General features: G+C 54.1%; 1 protein-coding gene across 1 annotated transcript in view; it reads right to left on the minus strand.

Moving 5' to 3' along the window:
* Positions 1-24,418, minus strand: part of JPH3 (junctophilin 3) — a 64,029-nt gene that overhangs the window by 8,999 nt on the left and 30,612 nt on the right. The window lies entirely within an intron of this gene.

Here is a 24,418-nt window from a genome sequence, read left to right on the forward strand (position 1 = left end):
GCATGTGTATTCATGCATGTAGTATCAACACAAAGCCAGAAGAAGGCATCAGATCCCCTAGGACTGGAGTTGTAGGCAATTGTGAGGCTTTGCGTGGGTGCTCAGAACTGAACCCAGTTTCTCTGCTAAAGGCAGCACTGAGACATCTCTACAGGCCCTGTTGTTGTTGTGCTGTGGGTTGTTTTTTTTTTAAGATTGTATTTTTACTTGGGTGTCTGTGAGTATATGCCACATGCTGGGCAGTGCCCCTGGACACTGTGAGGACAGAACAGGGTGTTGGCTCCCCCTGGAGCTAGAGCGGAAGGTGGCTGTAAGCTGGTGGACATGGGTGCTGGAAATGGAACTCGGGTCCCCTGGAAGGGCAGTGCACATTGCTAAGTGGCCCTAGAACATGTATTTTTTATCAACAAATACCCCACACTGTGGAAACCTAAGCTGGGCATCCCCTGTCCCAGGCTGGAAGTGGTGATGACTCACCAGTGGGTCCATGCTACACAGGCTGTCCCATAAGCTCCAGCCAGCTCTGGAGCAGGTGGGGTGTGGAGGTTCCTGGGCTGGCACGGAAGATACAGGACACTATGGGGATGAATGGGCCAGGACCTGCATATGAGACTCCAGCCCCGCTAGGTCTCTGCTGAGTCCCACAGGGCCACCCTGCCCTTGTATAAGCAGAGACTAGGGTTCCAAGGGAGTGGTCCTCCTTCTCCCTGGCATGCCGGCTCCAGGTCTGGACCACACCACATGTGAATACCACCTCCCCAAACTGGAAGCAGCGGTCCCTGGTCCCTGAGATAAAGGTGGCGGTCACCTCACAGGTTTCCTGCCTGTGGTCCAGGTAACTGCTGGAACAAGCAATAGGGGACAGTGGCTTTCAATCAGAGGCATCTTTCCCCGCCCCAGTTCTGAGGCTAGAGGTCTAAAGTTAGGGTGCCATCTGGGGAAGACTCACTTCCTGGTCCACAGATGGCATCTTCCAGCTGTGTGCTTGAAGGAAGAGGAAGGCATCTCTCACGCTTTGGCCTAAAGGGCACTAATACCATTCTTGAGGGCTCCACCCCGATCATCGTATCATCCCTCAGAGATGGGCTCCCAGCATGAAGACATGGAGGACCAAGTTTCACCACACAGCTCTCAGAGGACAAGCTTTGCCCAGCAGCCTGGTTCCCATGTCCCACGGCACCCGTGACTCGGGTTATCCAAGCTGACTCCCGAACCCCTCACAACGTTTGCAGCTTTGAGCTTCATTTCCAAATTGACTGTGTTAGAAGAAAATGTGCTGCCCAGAGAGAGGGGTGGAAGCCCACGCCACAAATAAGTGTCCAGGAAGAGAAGCAGGACGCCTTGTCCAGCCCCCCGGTTCTCCTCTAATGTGGCTCCCCAGGCATTAAGACCCCGTGTTCTCTGCTATACACCAGGGAGCCAGCCCAAGGAGTCAAGAAAACTCAACATGCTAAAATGTAGTGTTAATAAAATCCTATCCCTCGAAGCACTTTAGTTCCTAGAAGCAGGAAAAGACAATTGCTTCTCAACAGAGCCATGACCTCATTCATGTCCCATGGAATGTAAGATCAAAATGACGCCTTCTAGATTATTCCTTGAGTATCTCTGGTATTTGTCATTATCATAGCACTAGTCAACACCTGACTAAATACTGACAACGGACCATGGCTGCAGGCCTCTTCTGTAGAAGCTGCCTGGGGGACCTCAGAGGACAGTCTGTGTCCCTAGCTAGGGTCCTTCCATCCTGTCCTGTGATCTCAGCATAGCTCGCAAAACTCTGAAAATGACCTCCCTGAGAATCTGACGTTGGACGCTGTCCCAAATGCCCACATCGTCCCCTGGCTCCAACAGAGGGTCTGCAATGTCCCAAAGCAGAACACAGCCCTAACAGGACAGCTGCTCAGTGAAGTGTCCCAGGGAGCAGGGGAGAACGCGCACACCCAAAATCCTACAGCCGGACAACCAGGGTACTCTACACAGATGAAGCTTTTCAAGCAGCTGTAGGTCAGGTTCTTTCTGTCAACATCAGCTTTCCCGGCTCCGTTCATCCTCCTGGCTCACAGTGCTGTTCCGGCTACACTCACAATTTCCCGACATCCCTTAGGGCTGTGATTGGTTCCCACATCCTCACTTAGTAAAAATACCGTTAGTTCACCTACATTGTGTGCATATTTACGTATGTATGTCACACACATATAAAAATATATACTATGCCAACCCTGAAATAAAATCAATCAAGTTGAGCACCGGATAGTGAAGACTCTAACACATGGCAAAGGTTCATTTAAAACAGGACTTGCAGGCTGGGCGGTGGTGGTGCACACCTTTAATCCCAGCACTCGGGAGGCAGAGGCAGGAGGATCGCTGTGAGTTCGAGGCCAGCCTGGTCTACAAAGAAAGTCCAGGTTAGCCAAGGCTACACAGAGAAACCCTATCTCAATAAAATAAAATGAAATAAAATTAAACATTAAAAAAACAGGACTTGCAGGACAGCATCCTCCACAGGGGGTTACTGCCTAGGTTCAGACCTGCGAGGTCTGGCTACAGTGTCATAGATGGGACACTCTCAGTTTATAAAGGGCTCCCTTGCACCTGGCCTTACTTGTTGGGCCTTCTGCATGGTGGTACCCACAGCTCCTCTTGCATGGGTACCGTGCATATGGGCATAGTCCTACCTGTGGTCCTCACCATGGGCTCAGACACCCAGAGAGGAGGTGGTGACTTAAAAGTCCAGAGCAACTGAGGGCAGGGAAGCTAGTCATGATCCAGGACTCAGGGACCCACACTGCATAGAAGAAACCAAGGTAGATCAGAAGCCAGGGAGGGCCAGTGATGTTCCAGATGGAGGAGCGAGGAGCCAATCGCAGGGAAGTGCATGGGGTGGGGATCCGGGCAGAGTCTAGGGAGCGAGGGGCAGCCAGCAAATGACCCTGACCTCATGCTGTTAAAATGAAAGTGGTTCGGGCTGTGCAAGGTGGCACAGACCTGCAATCCATCACACACACATGGAGGAAGCTGAGGCAGGAGAATCATACAGGAGGGTTATAGTGTGTGAACTCTGCCTTGGGAAGAATAAAGGAGGAGAGTGGGTGACCAGGAGGCCCCCACAGCAGCTGAAAGAGGCAGGGCCCTTTGTTCCCACAGCATGTGTCCTAAAGGGACCTTCGGAGCATGTGCTGGGTGCCCAGCATAGGTATCAGACATGTGACCAATCAGATCCCACTGGTTATGGAGACTACAAAGGAAGTCACGAGGGAAACAACTGTGCCCACGGCTGCCAAAGGGAGCCGGAGCTGCTAACACAAGACAAAAGGAGCTTCTGACTGAAATTGCCGCTGGAGGCTCGCTAGGGATACAACTTTGTGTTGACCATGTGTGGCAGTCTGTTTGGAAGCTACAGGAAGTCACTCTACATCTTGGCTTCCCTGGCCCCACTCTGAGCCCAGGTCAGTCTCCTGTGAATAGGCAGCTATGAGATTCTCAGAGCCAAGGGAAGTTGTGAATCCTTGAGGAGACCCCCCCTCCCCCCGGCTCACCCCACCCCCACCCCCTCCACCAGCAATGCTCCAGAGCCTAGCCAGCTGTTTCTTTCAGACTTCCTGGCTTTCCCTGGCAATTTGCCATCTTCTTGCCATGTGCTTCTGCTCTCCTCTGACCAGACTCAACACGGGTGCTTGGGCACTGGAGTCAGACCCTGGGAGACCCAGGTAGGCCCTTCAGGGACCACAGAGGGGATTTTTTGGGTGGGGCAGGGGGCAGGAGGAGACAGGATCTCCCTCTGTAGTACAGGCTGGCCTCAAGCTCATAATCCTCCCTACCTCAACTGCTAGGCTTACAGATGGACACCACCATGCCCGAGACAGAAGGACGCCCTGTTCCTGCTACCTGCCTAGCGACAGTGGCAGAGAAGCACAGTGGGGAGAGGCCACCAAAGAGACAGGACTACTCAGGTCTCCTGGCCACCGAGGGTGAGCCTCTGGAGGAAGGAACTCGGGTTCCAGAGGCTTCTATCTCTCCCTTGGGTCCACCCTTCTGTGCTTATCCTATGTCTCTGGGAAGTGCCTCTTCCTATGGATCACAGGAACTGAATCTTCCTCCTTCTGTCTCTTATTCTGTATCCATTCCTGGCCTGGGCTGGCAGAAGAGGGAAGGCGAAGGGTCAGAGGCGACCCCGTTTCTCTCTGCTGAGCCTTTGCCCCTCGAGGATCTCACAGGACGGATGGTACCTGGTGGCACCGTGTGTCTGCTTCTGACCCCTCCACAGCAACATGGCTAATCGCTACTGGACTCAGAAGCTCACATATGCCCTTGGGTCATCCACAGCACTGGCAACAGATGCCAGTGTTCCTCCAGGCAGGGTCCCCAGGCTTCAGTGAACCTCAGGGAGAGCCTGCTTCATCAGGACAGGCTTGTGGCCCTCCGGGCTCTGGCTCTTGTTGCTTCCTGGAAGTCTCCTTGGTCACACGGTCACACACTGTGCTTGTCTCCTGTCGCTGGCCTTGGCTTATTACACCTCTCACGGGAACCCCTGGCAGGTTCCCTTCCCCAGCCCAAGGCCTTGCGCACCCCACAGCTGAGCTAAGGGCCCTCTGTGCTCAGGCCCACGTGCCTTGCTGCAGAACACATGCTGAACAGCTGCTGCTGTAAATGGCTGTCTCCACAAATCAGCACTGGTCTGAGGAGGAGCGAAGCAAGGGCAGTGATGGGCGGAGATGAACACCAGAATGCAGGCAGGGCCACACTGGTGTAGACTCTGTCCCTCACGAGACCAACTAAGCCTGATAGTTCTCTCAGCCTCATACCCTGCTGCCTGCTGCCCCCCCCATGAGTTGCTTATTTTTAAATTTAATTAATTAATTAATTTTTAATGGCAGGGTGTTACTCTGTAGCCCAGGCAGAACTTGAATTCACAATTCTCCTGCCTCAGCATCCTTAGTGCCAGTCTGTGTCACCCTGGGCTTCTACTTGAATGTAAACATGGCTTTTCTTCACATTTCTAAGGACAGCCTTAAACTACAAAGGTCAAGTGTGTGTGACAGAGATTGGGTCATAGCCCTTGTAGACATACTATGATCCTGTCCCAGGTATTTGTGGCTGTGACCTTATTCAGGGAGACTGAGGCCATCAGGATGGGCCCTCATCCAGTACCCTGCCTACAGAGAAAACCTGAACACAGACAGAGAGAGAGAACCCCAGGAATACACCGAGCCTGCCACCATCTTGACAGGACCAGGCTCTCCCTCACAGCCTGTCATGGAGCCAGCCTTACCGACGCCTTGATCTTGGACTCCTGTTCCCAGCATGACAGAAGAGTCAAGCCCCAGGTTGGTGGTGCTTCAGGGTGACATATCCGGAAAGCAAATGGTGAGGTCCCGGTGGCTCAGGATTGCTTAACAAAGACGGGTACCCTCATTGCCTCCCTTATCCCCCGCCACCCAGGGAAGCCAGGCTCCCAGAGACTCCGCTGGAAGTGCCCAGACCCACAGCAAGTTTCTCTTCCAGGACTACAGTTGTCAAGACAACCCCACCTCCTCCAGGGAGGCTACTGGGGAGGGACCACGCACAGACAGGATGCATGTAAGCCCTGCCCGCTGCACAGGTGGCCTCTGGGGACCAGGCCAGTGGCCTCTTGGCCTTTACCTTGACAGGTATGGAGACTCTGGGCAACCCTGGCACCAGGCATTATGCACAGGATGACAGAGACTCAGGGGCTGGCTCTCTCCTCCAGTAGCTGCACAGCCACGCTGCCAACGGGTGACGCAGGCTGCCGTGGAGCTCCCAGACACAAGCTTTGGGGTACTATCAGGGCCCGGTACAGGGCCCAGGTAGCATCCCCGGTACAACCATACTTCCTCAGGACCTTCTCATGGGGTCCACACATGGGAACTGGCAGGGGTATCTCCTGCGACCTGCCTGCCTGGGACCACAAGAAAAGCTTGATGAAGACCAACTTGCACCCAGCAGAGGGTGAAGTGTTTCCCTGGCACTCTCAGCTCACGGCACTGCCACTCCTCCCCCTCACGCTGTACCAGTCACAGTATGGCAGCTTTTAGACAGACAGGGTCTTGCTAAGTGGTCCTCCCAAACCTTCAACATAGTCTTTCTGTCTAAGGCTTCTAAGTAGTGGGCCTGTGCACTATGCCTGCCCACAGCCACCAAATTGCTCATGCAAAGCTCAGAGCATGGTCACCAAGGGGCCTTGGGTCGGTCATTCCTCAGAGCTAAGAAAGCACCATAGTGCTAAGGTGGCATAGTGTCAGAGCCAGGGACTTGCTACACTTCCAGGAGAGATGCTGTGCCCTCCACAGTGTGTGCACTCACACACAGAACCCTCCTGACCACACCCCTCCACAGTGTGCACTCACACACAGAACCCTCCTGACCACACCCCTCCACAGTGTGTGCACTCACACACAGAACCCTCCTGACCACACCCCTCCACAGTGTGTGCACTCACACACAGAACCCTCCTGACCACACCCCTCCACAGTGTGTGCACTCACACACAGAACCCTCCTGATCACACCCCTCCACAGTGTGTGCACTCACACACAGAACCCTCCTGACCACACCCCTCCACAGTGTGCACTCACACACAGAACCCTCCTGACCACACCCCTCCACAGTGTGTGCACTCACACACAGAACCCTCCTGACCACACCCCTCCACAGTGTGTGCACTCACACACAGAACCCTCCTGATCACACCCCTCCACAGTGTGTGCACTCACACACAGAACCCTCCCGACCACACCCCTCCACAGTGTGTGCACTCACACACAGAACCCTCCCGACCACACCCCTCCACAGTGTGTGCACTCACACACAGAACCCTCCTGATCACACCCCTCCACAGTGTGTGCACTCACACACAGAACCCTCCTGACCGCAGCCTCCACAGTGTGTGCACTCACACACAGAACCCTCCTGACCACACCCCTCCACAGTGTGTGCACTCACACACAGAACCCTCCTGACCACACCCCTCCACAGTGTGTGCACTCACACACAGAACCCTCCTGACCACACCCCTCCACAGTGTGTGCACTCACACACAGAACCCTCCTGATCACACCCCTCCACAGTGTGTGCACTCACACACAGAACCCTCCTGACCGCAGCCTCCACAGTGTGTACACTCACACACAGAACCCTCCTGACCACACCCCTCCACAGTGTGTGCACTCACACACAGAACCCTCCTGACCACACCCCTCCACAGTGTGTGCACTCACACACAGAACCCTCCTGATCACACCCCTCCACAGTGTGTGCACTCACACACAGAACCCTCCTGACCGCAGCCTCCACAGTGTGTACACTCACACACAGAACCCTCCCGACCACACCCCTCCACAGTGTGTGCACTCACACACAGAACCCTCCCGACCACACCCCTCCACAGTGTGTGCACTCACACACAGAACCCTCCTGATCACACCCCTCCACAGTGTGTGCACTCACACACAGAACCCTCCTGACCGCAGCCTCCACAGTGTGTGCACTCACACACAGAACCCTCCTGACCACACCCCTCCACAGTGTGTGCACTCACACACAGAACCCTCCTGACCACACCCCTCCACAGTGTGTGCACTCACACACAGAACCCTCCTGACCACACCCCTCCACAGTGTGTGCACTCACACACAGAACCCTCCTGATCACACCCCTCCACAGTGTGTGCACTCACACACAGAACCCTCCTGACCGCAGCCTCCACAGTGTGTACACTCACACACAGAACCCTCCTGACCACAGCCTCCACAGTGTGTGCACTCACACACAGAACCCTCCTGACCACACCCCTCCACAGTGTGTGCACTCACACACAGAACCCTCCTGATCACACCCCTCCACAGTGTGTGCACTCACACACAGAACCCTCCTGACCACACCCCTCCACAGTGTGTGCACTCACACACAGAACCCTCCTGATCACACCCCTCCACAGTGTGTGCACTCACACACAGAACCCTCCTGACCACACCCCTCCACAGTGTGCACTCACACACAGAACCCTCCTGACCACACCCCTCCACAGTGTGTGCACTCACACACAGAACCCTCCTGACCACACCCCTCCACAGTGTGTGTACTCACACACAGAACCCTCCTGACCACACCCCTCCACAGTGTGTGCACTCATACACAGAACCCTCCTGATCACACCCCTCCACAGTGTGCACTCACACACAGAACCCTCCTGATCACAGCCTCCACAGTGTGCACTCACACACAGAACCCTCCTGATCACAGCCTCCACAGTGTGTGCACTCACACACAGAACCCTCCTGATCACAGCCTCCACAGTGTGCACTCACACACAGAACCCTCCTGACCACACCCCTCCACAGTGTGTGCACTCACACACAGAACCCTCCTGACCACCCCTCCACAGTGTGTGCACTCACACACAGAACCCTCCTGACCACACCCCTCCACAGTGTGTGCACTCACACACAGAACCCTCCTGACCGCAGCCTCCACAGTGTGTGCACTCACACACAGAACCCTCCTGACCACACCCCTCCACAGTGTGTGCACTCACACACAGAACCCTCCTGACCACACCCCTCCACAGTGTGCCTACTCACACCAGCCATCCTGACCACAGCCTCCACAGTGTCACCATGGGTGGAGCCCTCACAAACTGAGGTCAGCACATGGCCTCTTCTTTCACTGGCCACTCTGTTGGGATACAGCCTCAGCCTCCTCATCTGCGGAGTAGGTACAGAGAGGGGTCATTATGGGAAAGGAGCCTAGAGTGGGGCCTGCTGCTTTACTGTGGACGTTCTGTGGGTTCACTTCTGAGTGGCTTCCCAGAGCTCCGGCCTATTTGCCCTGACAATTTCTGGTTCAAGAAGCCAGTTTAGGGCTGGAGAGCCGGCTCAGTGGTTAAGAGCACTGTCCACTCTGCCAAAGTTCCTGAGTTCAATTCCCAGCAACCGAATTGTGGCTCATAATGAGATCTGGTGCCCTCTTCTGGCCCGAAGGTGTACATGCAGACAGGGCACTGTATACAAAACAAACAAACAAGAAGCAAGTTTAAAGGTACATGGCGCAAGCCCTTAATCCCAGCACTTGGGAGGCAGAGGCAGGTGGATTGTTGTGAGTTCAAGGCCAGCCTGGTCTACAGAGCATGTCCAGGACAGCCAAGGCTAGCACCAAGAAACCCTGTCTCAAAAAACAACAAAACAAAACAAAAAGGGGCTGGGTGTATTTTGAAGTGTGTTGTCCTCCCATCCCACAGTCCAGTTTTACTTTCTCTTGACGGCACCCAAGTGGACACACGTGCCCAGCCTCAGCTCTTGTCAACAGCAACCCACTTCCTTTGGCTGTTTTTTTGTTTTAAGTCTTTCTTGAGAAACTAGGGAGCCAGGACACAGGGGAGTTGCTTGAGTTGGCCGCATCTGTATGAGGGGAGGTGGGCTGTAGGGAGAGGGAGGGCAGGCACAGAGCACGGAAAACCCAGGGACAGAGTGGCCACCTCCCAGCCCCTCCAGGGTCAGCAGTGACACAAGAGGGCAGGGCCAGTGCAGCAGCTGCCCCTACCTGTCCCCACAGCACCAGGGACCACCTTCACTGTCCTCGAAGGTTCCTAAGTGGGAAGACACTCTGCTCGAACAGAAGAATGAAGTATCAGGTGTGTTTGTGCACGCCTGTAATCCCAGCACTCTGGAAGGCAGAGGAAGACAGATCTCTATGAGATTGAGGCTAGCCTGGTCTACAAAGTGAATCCAAGGCTAACCCTGTCTCAAAAAAACAAAAGTAAACTAAACAACAACAACAAAAATACAAAAACAGAAACAAAAAAGATGATGCTCTAAAAAGCCGTTGCTTCAAGCATCACGTCTGGCGAGTGGAATAAAGGTCCCACATCTCTGCTCTGTCATCAGTCACTAGTTTCCCCTGGGAGCAATGCCCACTGGACACATTTGTTCATTATGGACACAGATGCTTGACACAGGCAGGCAGTGGGGCCTGGGCACAGGACAGGGCCTGCCCAGTGGGAAGAAGGGCTAACCGCATGCTGGTGCAGTGGCAGAGAAGTGTGTCCTGGTCAAAGTGCAGACACAGTAACAACATGTGTGAGATCACCCTTGGGCCTTGGAGACGGCAAGTGAACTTCTGACCTTCATCTCCAAGGACTAATTTCTCCTCTTGAGACAGGCTTTCACTACGTACCCCAGGCCATTTTCAAGTTCATAATTCTCCTGCCTCAGCCTCTTGAATGGCTCCAAGAAACCTCACTGTGCATATGCGCGAACACTCTCAAAACCCAATAAAGTCTTAATCTGGTTCCCACACGTCAGACATGAGACATGACGGTAGAAGCCTCACCACATCTTCTGCCCCACTTCTAGCTTCTGTCACTTACATTTGACACCATGCTTTGGCATCTGTGTCACATCAGTGATCTACAGAACTTCCTGGTTCTGCTCAATGAGATGCCTCGGCTGAGTGTGACCACGGGTCATTCATTTCCTGCAATCCCAAGTCCTGGTCCAACAATAATCGGCTGATCGTGATCTGACTTTCACAACACAAATCTCTCCAGTGCCTACTCCTGGGGTTTACGTGGTGCTGGAGACTGAACCCAGGGCGTGGTGCACGGCAGTGAGGTTGACTGTCTTGCAATGCTTGGATCGGAACCTAGGGCTCTGCATTATGTATGCACGCGCTCTACTGGCAAGCTGTATCCTAGCCCTTGGATTTCTGAAGCAGAATCTTGCTGCTCTCAGACTTGCAGTCCTGACTCAGCCTCCCCAGTGCTGAGGCCACAGGAGTGCACTGCTATGCTCCACATAGCAAGGACTCCACTCTTTCAGCTTCAGACACGAGCCTTTTGCACACCTAGAATTCCCCTCTGCGTGAGGTGGGAGGCAGATTCCATTTTCTTGTTCCTCAGATGGAGCCCAAATGGGCCCAGTCAATGAACAAGAGGTGCAGTCTGCACCAACCAAATGCCACCATCTGAACGCCACGGCCCTGATGGCGGCCTCCCTTTTCCCTTGTTAGTGCCTCCTCCCGTGGATACCTCCTTGCTGGATGGAGCCTCACCAGTGCCACTGATGCTGACCGAGGGACACCGGGGCTGACTTTGCAGGTGGGGGGTTAGAAAGCCTGGTTTTATAAAACCAGGAAGTCCAACAGGAGAAGGATAAGGACCTACTGGCAGGAATGGCAGTTGGAAACTGTGAGGTCGCCCCGTGGGCAGGATGCTCCTCAGAATATTGCCTTCATGACCCAAGGCCGTAGAATCACCCCACATCACAGGTGAGGAAGGGAAGCTGGGCTGATGCTCATCCTCCGCCCCGCCCCCCCAGTGCTGAGTGGTCTGGGTCAGGGAGCTCTGGGCCAGTCAGAGAATAGGCCCCACCCACACCAAGCAGTTTCTGTGCCAGTGGAAGGACGGAAAGGATGTATCTCTGTTGTCATGACAACCCCAGGGCTCCAGGAGCTCGGGAAGCTTGAGAAATGCAAAGGCAGGTCGATTTTTCAGCATTCTTTCACCCTCCTTCCGGTACCTCCCCTCACCTTCAGGCCTCCTATCTATCTTTGGATCCATCACCCCCGCTTTTCCCTCACCCTACAGCCCACCCCCGTGCCCAGGAATAGCAGGCGAGCCACGCAAACATGCAAAGGAACAGCCTAGAGACCCACTGAACAGGGCAGTCCGCCCACCAGGCTGGGCTCAGGGCCTTTTCTTTCCCAGGGGTGGCTAGGCAGGGCCTGGACAAAGGATCTGGGGGGGTGGGGGTGGGGGGGGGAGGGGGGCAATAATGGGTTTATATGAAAGCTGAGACCTCATTTGTGTGAACAGAGACACAGTGACCTGAAACCTCTTCCAGCCACGTGTGTGTGTGTGTGTACACTCAGTTTTAATCTCTGGGGAATTCTGTTGCACTTAGTTAGGACAGGTATAAGGTATCTGGGGCCTCCTGACGCTCAGCAGAAGGAGCTGTCACAGGCAGAAACCTCAAACTTTGGGTGTTGAGGCAACACCAGGGGACAGGGAGGACCTCATACACAGAGTCCCAAGCATGTCCGCTGGCTTCACTTCCAGGAATGGCCCAAGGGGACTGTGTGATGACCCTGCTCTGCCTCTCTGCCATGGAGCTCGGCCCCAGCCCATGCAACAGGCAAAGAACAGTGGCCTCCACAGCAGGAGGAGACGTCCGCACTGTCTAGTCACCAGAACCCACATCTCCATGGGGCAGAGGACAAAGAGGAAGCCGGGCTCTTCCCTTAGCAGGACCCCAGCATGCTCCCAGGAGCTCAGTGGGACCAAGTGGAGCCTGAGCACCAAGGTCAGTGAAATGAAAAGCAGAAAGCCAGTGTGGGAGTGAACTGTGTTCAAGATGCCACCTGGCTTCCCCACCCTGGTGGGCTCCCTCATCCAGATAAAACCACTGGGAGCTTCAAGGCCTGCCACCAATCCTGCCGCCTCCTTGCCTAGTGGCAGGTTCTGCGCCTCTGAGGTCCTTTTCCTGCCAGCCCTGCTGGACCCCCTGGATCTGCCCCCTGACCCCCCTCCCCCACCGCCTGCCACCTTCGTTGTGTTCCCATGTGAGCAGGTCATATGGCAGCAGGATGCACTCCCAGTGCAGGGCAGGGCAGGGGGCCCAGGATAGCCCCACAAGCGCTGGCTGAACCCAGTCAACAGATGGGGCCCAATCTCCATGATGCTTGTCTGTACAGGCAGCCAAGGACAGGGCCGGGTGGAGCTCAGAGACCTGACAGCAGCCTCTCACACAGTAGGGCCAGAGAGATCCCTGTCAGAGGAGAGGGAGGGGAGGAGGAGGAGCAGGGGACAGGGAGGGGAAGGGAGGAAGGGAGGGGGAAGGAGGGGAGAGAGTGGTAGGGACGAGGAAGGGAAGGCTTGTGCACTGCCCACTGCTGATAGGAGGCAGGGACCCTATAACGGCCTCAGGCTGCAGCAGAGAGGTTGATCGAAGCCTTTACTGGGTGCCCAGGTTTCTCGGGACAATCCTTGTTTCTCTCCTCTCCTGAACACAGCCTGTCAGGGACCCAGGCCTGTATGCCACCTGCCACCCAGTTCTTCCACCATAGGAGCGGCATGGCGCAGGGCACAGCTCTCCACAATCTGCCAACACTGTCTCCTCACACCTCCAAGTGCTGTCAGCCTGCGCACTATGTTTGGGTCACCCTGGGGAACTACAGGAGACGAGCACTGACCCAGATGGCAGGCAAGTAGCCAGAAGGGGACAGGGGCTGGGGTTCAAAGTCCCAGATCCCTGCTGCCACAGCACAGGTATGACCCTGAGGTGCTGCTCAAATGTGACCAAGGCCCTTTCCTCCCTGCAACCCACACTGACCTCAGTTCACTGCTCACCCCACCCAGCCCTACCCCTACGGAGCTTCCTGCAAGAGGAGATGGGGCCCAGGGCCGGAGACCACTCAGCTTTGCATCTGCTTCTGGATCCTCCTGCTCAGAGTCCAACCTGGCACAAGACATAGCCAGCCAGCCCCGCAGAGCTCCTGCACCCACAGGAGTGGCAGGGAGCCATTTCTTTGCCATTTTTTTCAGTTCAGTTCTCCAAAGGCAAAGCGTAGCAGCCTGGCCTCCTGGGGCCATGCAGAGGATTAATGAGGTGTTTGTAGCATTCACCAGGTCTCTGGGGACCAGATCTTAGTGCACACTGCAGCTAGTGGCAGAGCTGATCTTGACATCCAAGGAGGGGAGGAGAGTGGGGTGTGGAATCAGGGCTGGGAGGCCCCAACACAGATCATCTCAGTCCGCTGTGCCAAAGCCAGAAGAGGTAGGGCTTGGGACCCAGGCATCATGCCACGCCCAAACTCCTCATTCAGTTTCTACTTGACACTGGACAAGGTAGCTCCCCACCACAACACGCACACAGGACACGCCCTCCTCTTGCTCCATAAAGAACAACCTGGAGTACTCAAAGGAGATTTTGTATATATGATTAAAGTGAGAACCTTGAGGGGCCAGCAAGATGGCTCAGCGGGTAAAAGGGGCTTGCTGTCAAGCCTGACGACCCATGTTCAATTTCCAGAACTCTCAGGGTGGAAGGAGAAAGATGACTCCTCTAAGCTGTCCTCTGACCTCCACGTGCACACTATGGAACATGCATAGTTATACAGAGAAACAGACAGAAAGACAGAGAGCCAGGCAGTGGTGGCACACACCTTTGATCCCAGTTCTCCAGAGGCTGAGGCAGGTGGATTTCTGAGTTCGAGGCCAGCCTGGTCTACAGAGCTAATTCTAGGACAGCCAAGGCTACGCAGAGAAGCTCTGTCTTGAAAAAAAAAAAAAGTGAGGACCTTGAGATGGAGTCACCCAGGTGCTTAGGCCCCAGCTGTCACAACTAGTGTCTTTAAAAGAGGCAGATTTCTGGACTGGAGAGATGGATCAGAGGTTAAGAGCACTGAGTGCTCTTTCAGAGGTTCTCAGTTCAATTCCCACATGGTGGCTCACAACCATCTATAATGTGATCGGATGCCCTCTTCTGGCCTGAAGGTGTACATTCAGGCAGAGCACTGAATACATAATAAATAAATAAATCTCTTTTAAAAAGTAAGAGAGGTGGGCTGGAGAGATGGCTCAGAGGTTAAGAGCACTGACTGCTCTTCAAAAGGTCATGAGTTTAATTCCCAGCAACCACATGTTGGCTCACAACCATCTATAATGAGATTTGTATACATAATAAATAAATAAATCTTTAAAAAAAAGTAAGAGAGGCAGATATCTTATCAAGTATGGGGACACATGCCTGTAACCCCAGCACTTGGGAGGTAGAGGCAGGAAGATCAGGAGTTCAAGGTCAACCTCAGGTATACAGCAGATTCCAGGCTAGCCTTGTCTACATGAGACCTTGTAGCAAAACAAACAACAGAAAAGAATAGGGGGAGGAGGAAGAGGGCGAGGACAGCATCTTTCAGAGAGAAGCCATGAAAATACGGAGGCACAGACTGGACCGATGTGGCTGCAAGCCAAGAGATGCCAAGGATGCTGAAGAAGCAGGAAGGAGGCTTCCTTGGAGCCTGGGGGAGGGGGGGAGTGTGGTCCTCGGCGGACCTGCATTTCCCACTTTAGGCCTCCTGCGTTCGTTACAATGCACAGGAAACTATAGGGCAGCGGTATGGGGGATGGGGATGGGGGCACACCGGCTGCTGCAGGCTGCACAGGTGCTGCCAGGCTGCAAATGGGTGGCCAGGTGGATGCCATGAGTGATGGATGTCGGGAACGCCTACCTCACTAGAGCTATGGTCACAGTCAAATTAGAGGTTCCTGCACACTCACACAAGACGTTACCCACATCCGTCAGAAATCAAATGATCTGTCCCTGCCGATCTGAGTTCAGCACCTGAGGATGAAACCTGTTAGGAGCTGGGTGGGTCGGGGGTCAGTACCAAGATCTTCCTTCAAAACTTAGGAGAGTTCCGTGACAACCAAAATCCACATCCACTGACAGGTATGGGATTTGGGGTTGGAGTTCACAGGGCTTGAGCAGGAGCGACTCAGCGTGACAAGGGAGGGGAATCAGGCTTCCCTGTCACTGTGTCAGGTCCAGTTTCTGCAGGTCCTGCCCCTGCATGTGAAGTCTGGACCCTAGGGAAGAGGGCTGGGTCTGTCTCCTTGGCTGGCTCAGTGTCTGCAATGTGGGGTCACCTGCAAGATCCAGGAGAAGGGGGGGAAGCTCAGATAAGGTGTCTGAGAATCCAATGACCTGAACTGTTTATGGGAGCAGCATTCAGAAAGCAGGAAGGGACACTGGGGACCCTGGAGCTCAGACCACCTGCCCTGAGACCTATGTGTGGGACCAGCCAAAGCCTCCTTGGGCCTAGTGTGGTTACTAGCTAAGGTCATCCAGGCCTTTGCAACCACAGGCTTCAGCAAGTTGACTCAGGCGTCCTGGATGGGCACCCAAGTGCCACCCTGGCATAGCATGGTTCTGTTCGATCCACTCTGCGGGGGATGAGATGAGACCAAGACTGGGCAGGAAGGTGAACAGCAGTGAGCTGTTTCCCTGAGAGGAGCAGCCACTGAGTGCCACCTGCTTGCCAGGGCCAGCGAGACAGAAACCGGGAGGTGCTGACGTGTGCGTGCAAGTGACACCTGGAGTCCTGCGCAGTGGAGGTCTGGATTAAGACCCTCCCTGGATACACAGTTTTCATCTGGCCCCTACAAAGCTTACACAGACACCAGGCGGGGGTCTGTGTCACATTCCTTTCCCCGGAGACCTGGCTTCCTTGCGTGTGCTGGGAGAGAACAGTGGGAATGCTGCATGGGACTCCTCACCCCCAACTGGCTGGCCAAAAGGTGACTGACAACTGACCCTAGCCCATCCTGCCTCTAGAGCTCTTCCCTTCAGGAGGAGAGCTTCTTGTCCAACCTGACCAGTCTGCAGGCGCCTACCATCTGTACCCCTGGTGATGGACAGATGATGAAGACGATCAGCTGTAACCTTGATCAACCAAGACTCAACTAAAACCAGCTGTAGGGCTGTCTCTTTGTCTCATCAGGACATGAGTGGAAGGGCCGGGAGAGCAAGTTCTTGCCTGAGATGGGTCACAGAGGCTCTCCAGGCCCATGGGGGTGGGGGCGGGGGTGAGTAGTGCTACAAGACACAGATGGGGCCTCTGAGTCAGAGCCCAGGGCCCTGCATGGCTCCTGGTACTGTGGAGGAGACGTGCAGTCTACCCTAGGACAGCGCCAGCTGGGAGCCTGCCAGTTTCTCTCGCCATCAGTGGACCAGCCCTGTTAACCTCGAGGGGCAGCATAAAGAGTCACCAGGTGAGGGCACTAAACAGGCAGAGCGGAGGAGACTGGCTTTATCCTTTGGTTTGGTTTGTGTCTGAGAAAGTTTAAATACTGTGTTATATAAAAGAGCCGAGAATCTGGGAGAAAGACAAGGAACATCCGAACGATTGACTTTTGACAGCCAGGCATTCAGGAAGCTGAGGCAGGAGGATCACTATCAGTTTGAGGCTGGCCACAGCTACAGGGACAGAGTCTATCTCAAAACCTAACTAGCTAACTAAATAAATGAGTGGATACATGTCTCAGACGCATCCCACAGGAGGACCCTGGGAGGTCGGGGGAGGGCCTGGCTCTTCACCCCAAGTTTAGGCTTCACCCAGCGGCATCCGGGCAAGCCCAGCCAGACTATGGGCGGCATCCCCATAGGGTGTGTCTAGGGGGAGGTACCGACAGGCTGTCACCACCCGGCCTCACCAGCATCCCTCCATCTGCGCCCAGAGACGCAGAAGGAGCACAGGTCTGGCCAGCACCCGGAGTTCAGGCCCCTGTGGGAGGCGCTTATTTTCAACCCCTGGATGCTTTTGTGTGACTCTGCAACCCGGGTCATTTCCACGCATGCCACAGAACAGGGACACAGCTGAAACAGATGCCCCCACTTTCTGGGCATCACTGCAGGAGCCGTGCGGCTCCATCACGCATCCATCACTGGGCTGTGCGACGGGGGATGGGAGAGACACAGGGAGGGTAGGAAGCTGGTGAAAACACAGCAGGGCCAAGGGCACTGTCACAGCCACAAACACTTTGCCTAAACTTGGAAATGGCACTAGTTTGTGGGTGCTGTTGTGAAGGGCGTGAGGGCAGGCTGGGTTAGGTGGCCAGTCCTGACGCCACAGGAACAAGGCACAGGAAGCCAGAGGTGCAGAGATCCATGCTGGGTCTTCTGACATGGGCGGTGTGGGCCTGCGCAGAGGGAAACAACATCTTTGTTGCAAGAGATAAGTCCTTGTTCTCTTGGAAAAAATACTTGCCTTTCAAGCACGCATCCTATGAAAACTGCCCGCGCACCTGTCATTATAGCAGGGTGGGGCTCAGTGCTGGAGAGCCTGCCCAGCGTGCAAAAGGCCGGGGCTCAATCCTTGGCAACCCCAAGACAGTAACAAGAAACTAATATTGGAGCTTTGCTGCCACCCTTGAATGTCAACCCCACGTGAGACCTTTCTTTGTCCTGCCACATCAGCATCCTCATAGTCACCCACAGCGGGAACTGAGGGCTGTGACTGTCGGGGCAGGCGAGCTTGGCAGTATCAGGCTCTGTGAGACCTGCAGAAAAAAGGAGCCCCTGAGGAGCGTTCAGTGCAGAGAGGGCAACCGCAGGTCACAGCTGCCAGGGAAGGTGTTAAAGAAAGCCCAGAGGGTGAGGCAGAGGGACAGCAAATTGAAGACCCACCTGTTATACGGAGGGAGAGACCCTGCTTCAAAACCCACAACTAAAGGTTAGCGAATGCATCCACGTCCCCTCCCAGCCAGGCCTGCTGGAAGCCTGACATCGGGCCAGGGTTCTCTCCTGAGGCTAAGCAGGTACCCTGCCAGCCTCGACTGAGGGGGCACATTTTCCACAGTCCTACCATCCCTCAAGCCCCAGCTTTTATGACAGCCAGCAGGCTGAGGAATAAGAGGGAAGCCATGTTTAATGAGCTCAGGGGCTCCAGTCTGGAGACTGATGCTGGTAATGGTTGCGTGAACTTGACATCATGGACAATGGCTAAGATGATAATTTTGTTCTGTGAGCTTTATTAGAAAGTCAGCAAGTTGTATGTGTATGTGTTCTCATATGTGCATATACATGTGGAGGTCAAAGGTCAACTCTAGGCATCTTCCTCAGATGCTATCCACCTTGTTTTTTTTGTTTTGTTTTGTTTGGACAGGGTCTCTCCCTGGCTCAAGACTGTTGATTAAGCTAGGCTCACTGGGCAGGGAGCACTTAGGGATTCAACCTCCATCACCCCAGCTCTTTTTATTTGTTTGTTTGTTTTTTTGAGACAGGGTTGCTCTGTGTAGCCTTGGCTGTCCTGGATTTGCTTTGTAGACCAGGCTGGCCTCGAACTCACAGAGACCTGCCTACCTCTGCCTCCCAAGTGCTGGGGTTAAAGGTGTGCGCCACCATGCCTGGCTCCCACGCCCGCCTTTTTAATGTAGCTTCCAGGGATGGAGCTCAGGGCCTCACCCCTGTGAGGCGAGCATTTTACCAGCCGAGTCATCTTCACGGCTCCTTTAACCACAGTTCTTAAAAACTTCAAATCAAATGCCATAGGGCTAGGGAGATGGTTCAGGGGTCAAGGGCAATAGAGGAAGATACCATTGACCTCTGACCTTCACGCACACAGAGGCACGGGTGAGCACACTAACAACACGTGAACACACCTGTGTTCCACATACACATGCACTGTGCTGGGGCACCTGGGAAAGCTCACCCCCCAGAGCTTTAAGTCAACACAGCCCAGAGACAACACACACCTCCCCTAGAAGCACCCCTTGGTGAGCCTGTAAGAGAAGTCACTAATCAACGGAGTGCCACTTCCCGCCCAGATCTGGCCTTCTAATCCTTTTCAACCCAATGTCCTAGGCAGCCACTACCACTCTGTCAGCCACAGCCTCCCCAACAGCTGGTCTCCATAAGAGGCAGGCTGCGACGCCGCCAGGGCGGGGTGTCTGGGCCTGCTGTGGGTGCTCCAGCTGGGTACGGCTAAGTGGCAAGTGAGGTCACAGCAACTGTGGCGCCCTGCCGATAATAGCTCCCTTGCTCAGCCACTTCATATAATTGCTTCTCGAGGCACCAGCCATCAGGCCACCCTGCTGGGAAAATCACTAACAGAATCCCCCCCCCCCCGGGGGCTGCAAAGAGGGGAGGCCACAGGGCTGTGGAAGGCAGCAGCCCCTATAGCAGCAGCCAGTCCCGCCAGTGGGCCTCAGCTTGGGGGGCTTGGAGAAGTGAGGCCACCCCGCCGGCAGCACAGGGGTGACATTTCCCTCCATCTGCTGGGAGCCACCTCCTTACAAACCTCTGTCAGCTGGATGGCAAGGGGACCAACTCAATTCACTGGGGCCATCCTGGTTCCATGGTGTGGATCCACAGGAGAAAAACAGGGAGACTGAGATAGAGTGGGGGGAACAGGTAGAGAGATAGAAAGCTAAGGAAACAGAGGTGAAGCGTGAGGAAGGAAAGAAGGAAGGAAGGAAGGAAGGAAGGAAGGAACATAAGAGGAGAGGCAGGCATGCAGAGATAGCAACAGAGGCAAGGGCTGGTGACAGGTGGAATATATCCTCAGAAGGAAAAGACAGAGCACAGAAGGTCCCAGCTGGCCATCTGCTCTGGGTTTGGGGACAGCCTGCCTTGGCTGTCCCTTAGCTCCGTGATTCGGGGAAATCTAACACAGCCACCCACACCCATTCCACACTGGGAAACGTCTACCCTGACCCAGTCTGGTCCAAGCCCAGAAGCCCAAGGTGACGCACAAGCAGAGCCTCTGAGCTCAGAGAACAAGAGGGTTCCACAGGGACAGGGCAGCTGCCCTGTATCTATGGGGCAGCCACGGCCCCAGGAACGCTGCTGATTTGGGGGAACCATAGGCCCTGAGAGTGATTGCCCCTGGTCATGGTGTGGCTGTCTGTTTTCCATAGCTGTTGGCCCCTTCTCTCTCACCCTAAAGCCGCCAACAGTTACCCAGGCCCCGTTTAGATCAGAATCATGTTCCCCAGCCCCCCTCTCGTACCTGGGTGCCCCTCAGGTGACTCTGCCTTCTCACTCCTCCCTCCTAAGATCATGGTGTGAGCTGGGGTTACACTCAGTGGTGGACTACCTGAGACCTGGGCACTTGGCTCCACTGAGCAGCTTGGCCCAGCATGGACAGGGTCCTGAAGAGAAGCAGCCTTGGGCTTGCTCCGGTCTCCATGGAGTTGGGAATAGAAATGGTTCTGCCTGCTGGACCTCACTCATTCCCTCTGCCTTGAGTCTCAGAGATCACCCAAGACAGGCTGGCAGGGAGGGCTCAGAGTTAGGTGAGCCAACACATGGGACCAACTGTATGGCTCTGACCCTGGAGTGAACCCTCTGCAGTATCCTCCTGGGTAGGCGTAAGGTTATTGCATAATTCAAATGCTGATTTTCATACCCCCTCCCCCATATCTGGTTGTAAGCCTTGTTCTGAGAATCTCCTGTCTCAATGTTGTGTAAAGTCTGCTCCCCAGTTGTCCCCTGATATGCCAATAAAGCAGCTTGAAGCCAATCGATAACCAGGAGAGAGACTAGGGTTGGACTTCCTGCCAGCCAGGGGAGGAGGAGTTTGGGGAGGAAGTTGGGGATTCAGCCACGGGAGAGGTCCAGCTGACATCAGGAGAGGAGCTGGATGAGGGAAAGCAAAGTGTAAGCATCACTGGGATGCATGCTGGGAGGAAACCAGATTAGCTTAAAGGGTTAATAATAGAGTAATAACTGCTCAGGTATTGTGTTGTGAAGCTTACTATTAAACAAATACAAAGTCTCAAGTATTTGGATGACAGCCAGGTTAAGAGAGAAAGCGAGAAACAAGCACAATGTTATAAAAATAACTGCAGGGGTTGGGGATTTAGCTCAGTGGTAGAGCGCTTGCCTAGCAAGTGCAAGGCCCTAGGTTCAGTCCTCACCTCTGAAAAATATAAAAATAAAAATAAAAATATAACTGCAACACTCCTGTGTGCTCCAGGGCACAGAGTCAGGCAGCAGTATGCTCTGGAGGAGCTCAGTCTCAAGTCAGGAGCCTGGTTGCAACTTACACTTAAAACTCAACGGGTGAGCCGGGAGGTGGTGGCACATGCCCTTAATCCCAGCACTTAGGAGGCAGAGGCAAGTGGGTCTCTGAGTTTGAGGCCAGCCTACTCTATAAAGTGAGTCCAGGACAGCCAAGGCTACACAGAGAAACCCTGTCTTGAAAAACCATAAAAGCCAAAAACCAAAGAAATTCAAAGGGTGTAAATATTTACTAAAAAGCGACATTCAAAGGGTGTGAATATTTACTAAAAAACCAAACTGAATGATTTCCATGGAGAAGGTATAAAGTGAAGGATGCTTACCACCATTGGTCATCAGGGAAATTCAAGTTAAAGCTGGGATGAGAAAGGAAAGCAGAGAAAGCAGAGGCGCAAGGGTCACCAGCTCAAGGCCAGTCTGAGCCACAAACCCACAGTAAGACACCATTTCCTGTCCACCGGAATGGCAGAACAGAGAAGACAGGCAACACCAAGTGCTGGCAAGGGACGGGGAGAGCCACACCATGTCACCCAGCAGCTGTAGAAACAGATCATCAAAGTCACCCCAGGACTCAGGAAAACTGCACATGTGTCCATGAACGCCCAAGTCAGCCTTATCCACAGGGGACAAGAGTGCAGACAGGCCGAGGGCTCACAGGAGAATGACTGGATAAGTAAACACACAGAATGTTACCTAGTCATCAACCATGGAGGACTGAAAACTAAAACACGCACCAAAGGCCTCATGGGGTAGGAGACTGGTTATATGAGAAGGTCCACAGAGCAGGACTGAGCTGGGAACAGAGCAGGAATGGTTGTGTATCCGAGGTGATGAAGATGTCCTGGGAGCAGCGAAGGCAGGATGCAGTGGCCCATCCATGGGGCACTAAGCAAGTCGGTCAATAGTCTTTGCTAGGCTTCCTTCAGCACCACGGACAGGGCATGCCCTCGGCTCCTCCCTAGGGCTTCTCCTGGGACACTTGATTCCATCTGCATGCACTGTTTTGGAAGACTGTGGAACCTTCAGGAGGTGGAAATCTGGCTGGAGGAAGCGGTGTGATAACTCATCCCTACTTCCTGTCTGCAGACACCATATCAGACTGTTAACTACATACAACCAGCCTTTCTTCCCTGGAGCAATGGGCAAAGCGACTAAGCCCATGCTGCAGTGGAGCATGGGTGCTTTCAGGAGGATGTCTCTAAGGCTTCTGGGAGAGAATGGGCATCTCCATCCCACAGAGGTTGAGAGCTGTTGGGTGTGTGAGCAAACACACCCTGTCAGCCTTCCCTACCTCAGGCTGAGAACCTACTGGATGGTGACACTGAACACAGGAAAGCAAGTGAGGACAAAGATCCCCAGTGCTGTCTGCAGCTGTGGGTCCAGCTGTGCCTACAGTCGACTCCAGCAGTGAAAGCTAACCAAGTGCTGTTTTGCTTGAGCTAACTGTCCTGGGATTCCGTCCTTCCAACCACATGGTCGACTGTGCTCTACCCACAGACGGGAGAAACCCCAAGTTATCAAGACTTTAAAATCTCCTAGAATCACGCATGTCAGAGCCCAGTTACACCACACACACACACACACACACACACACACACACACACACACACAGAGAGAGAGAGAGAGAGAGAGAGAGAGAGAGAGAGAGAGAGAGAGAGAGATTGATTTAAACCTTGGAGACCAAGGTCAGTGAGAAGTTCCCACATCCCACTTGGCTCCTTTCATCCCTGCCTCTGTTTCTCCCTTCTACCTCCAAACTGAGAGGGTAAAAAGCTAAGCTTGGCTGTGGAGATCCCCGAGGCAGGAGGTGGCAACAACATCCCATAGGGAGTAGAAGCCATCTGAGTCTATGAATGACAACGCAGGCCGCAGTGTCGAACCTGGAGGAGGAGGGAATGCCAAAGACATACATGGAGGGTGGGAGGCAGTGGCGTGAAATTCCAGGGGCTCTCACCCCACCGAGCCATCTGAACAGCTGCACAAATGTATAAGAGTGTGTGCTCGCCCACGTGCACACACACACACACACACACACACACACACACACACACACACACCCCTCCACCAGCAAAAACAAACAAACAAACAAACAAAAGCCCAAAGAGTGGAAAGCCCTGCACACTGATGTTACGAACATGGCTGCATGTGCAGTGAAAGGCCTGGGCCTGCACTTGGTTATGAGTCTTGGGGATACCACAACTGCAGGTACCCTGGCCTTAGGGGAGTCACGGCAAATGGGGGAGGGATGGCCCACCGCACAGCGGAGCAGCCTGGGCTGTGAAAGAGGAATGGGCAGTAACCAGGCCCGCTAGTGCCCAACTTCTTGCCAACTCGCAGCCTTAGTACAGCTTTCCTGGGACACAGGTCATTGCAGGGGTAATTAAGATGAGGCCACTCTGGACTCCAGTGGGCCCGGGTTCAGCGCTTCATTTTTCACAAGAAAAAGAACACGGAGCTGGCAAGATGGCTCAGCAGTGAAGCACTTGTCATAAGAGCCCGATGACCCGAGTTCAAGTCCATCAACCCACGTAAAAGCGAAAGGAGAAGAGCTGGGCGGTGGTGGCGCACAACTTTAATCCCAGCACTTGGGAGGCAGAGGCAGGTGGCCTTGCTGTGAGTTCAAGGCCAAGTTAGTCCAGGAAAGCCAGGGCTACACAGAGAAACCTTGTCTTGAAAAAACAAAACAAAACAAAACAAAACAAACAAAAAAGGAAAGGAGAGAACTGACTCCATGAAGCAGTCCCCTGACCTTCACACAAGCACTGTGGTACCACTCCCCATTAAAAAAAAAGGGGGGGGTGGATGGAAGGAAAGAAAGAAAGTAAACACAGAGAACAGGCAAAGTCAGAGTGACAGAGCCACAAGCCATGGAGCCTTGGAAACCC

Source organism: Acomys minous, assembly GCF_964271855.1.
Source record: "Acomys minous genome assembly, chromosome: 14".
Lineage (NCBI taxonomy): Eukaryota > Metazoa > Chordata > Mammalia > Rodentia > Muridae > Acomys > Acomys minous.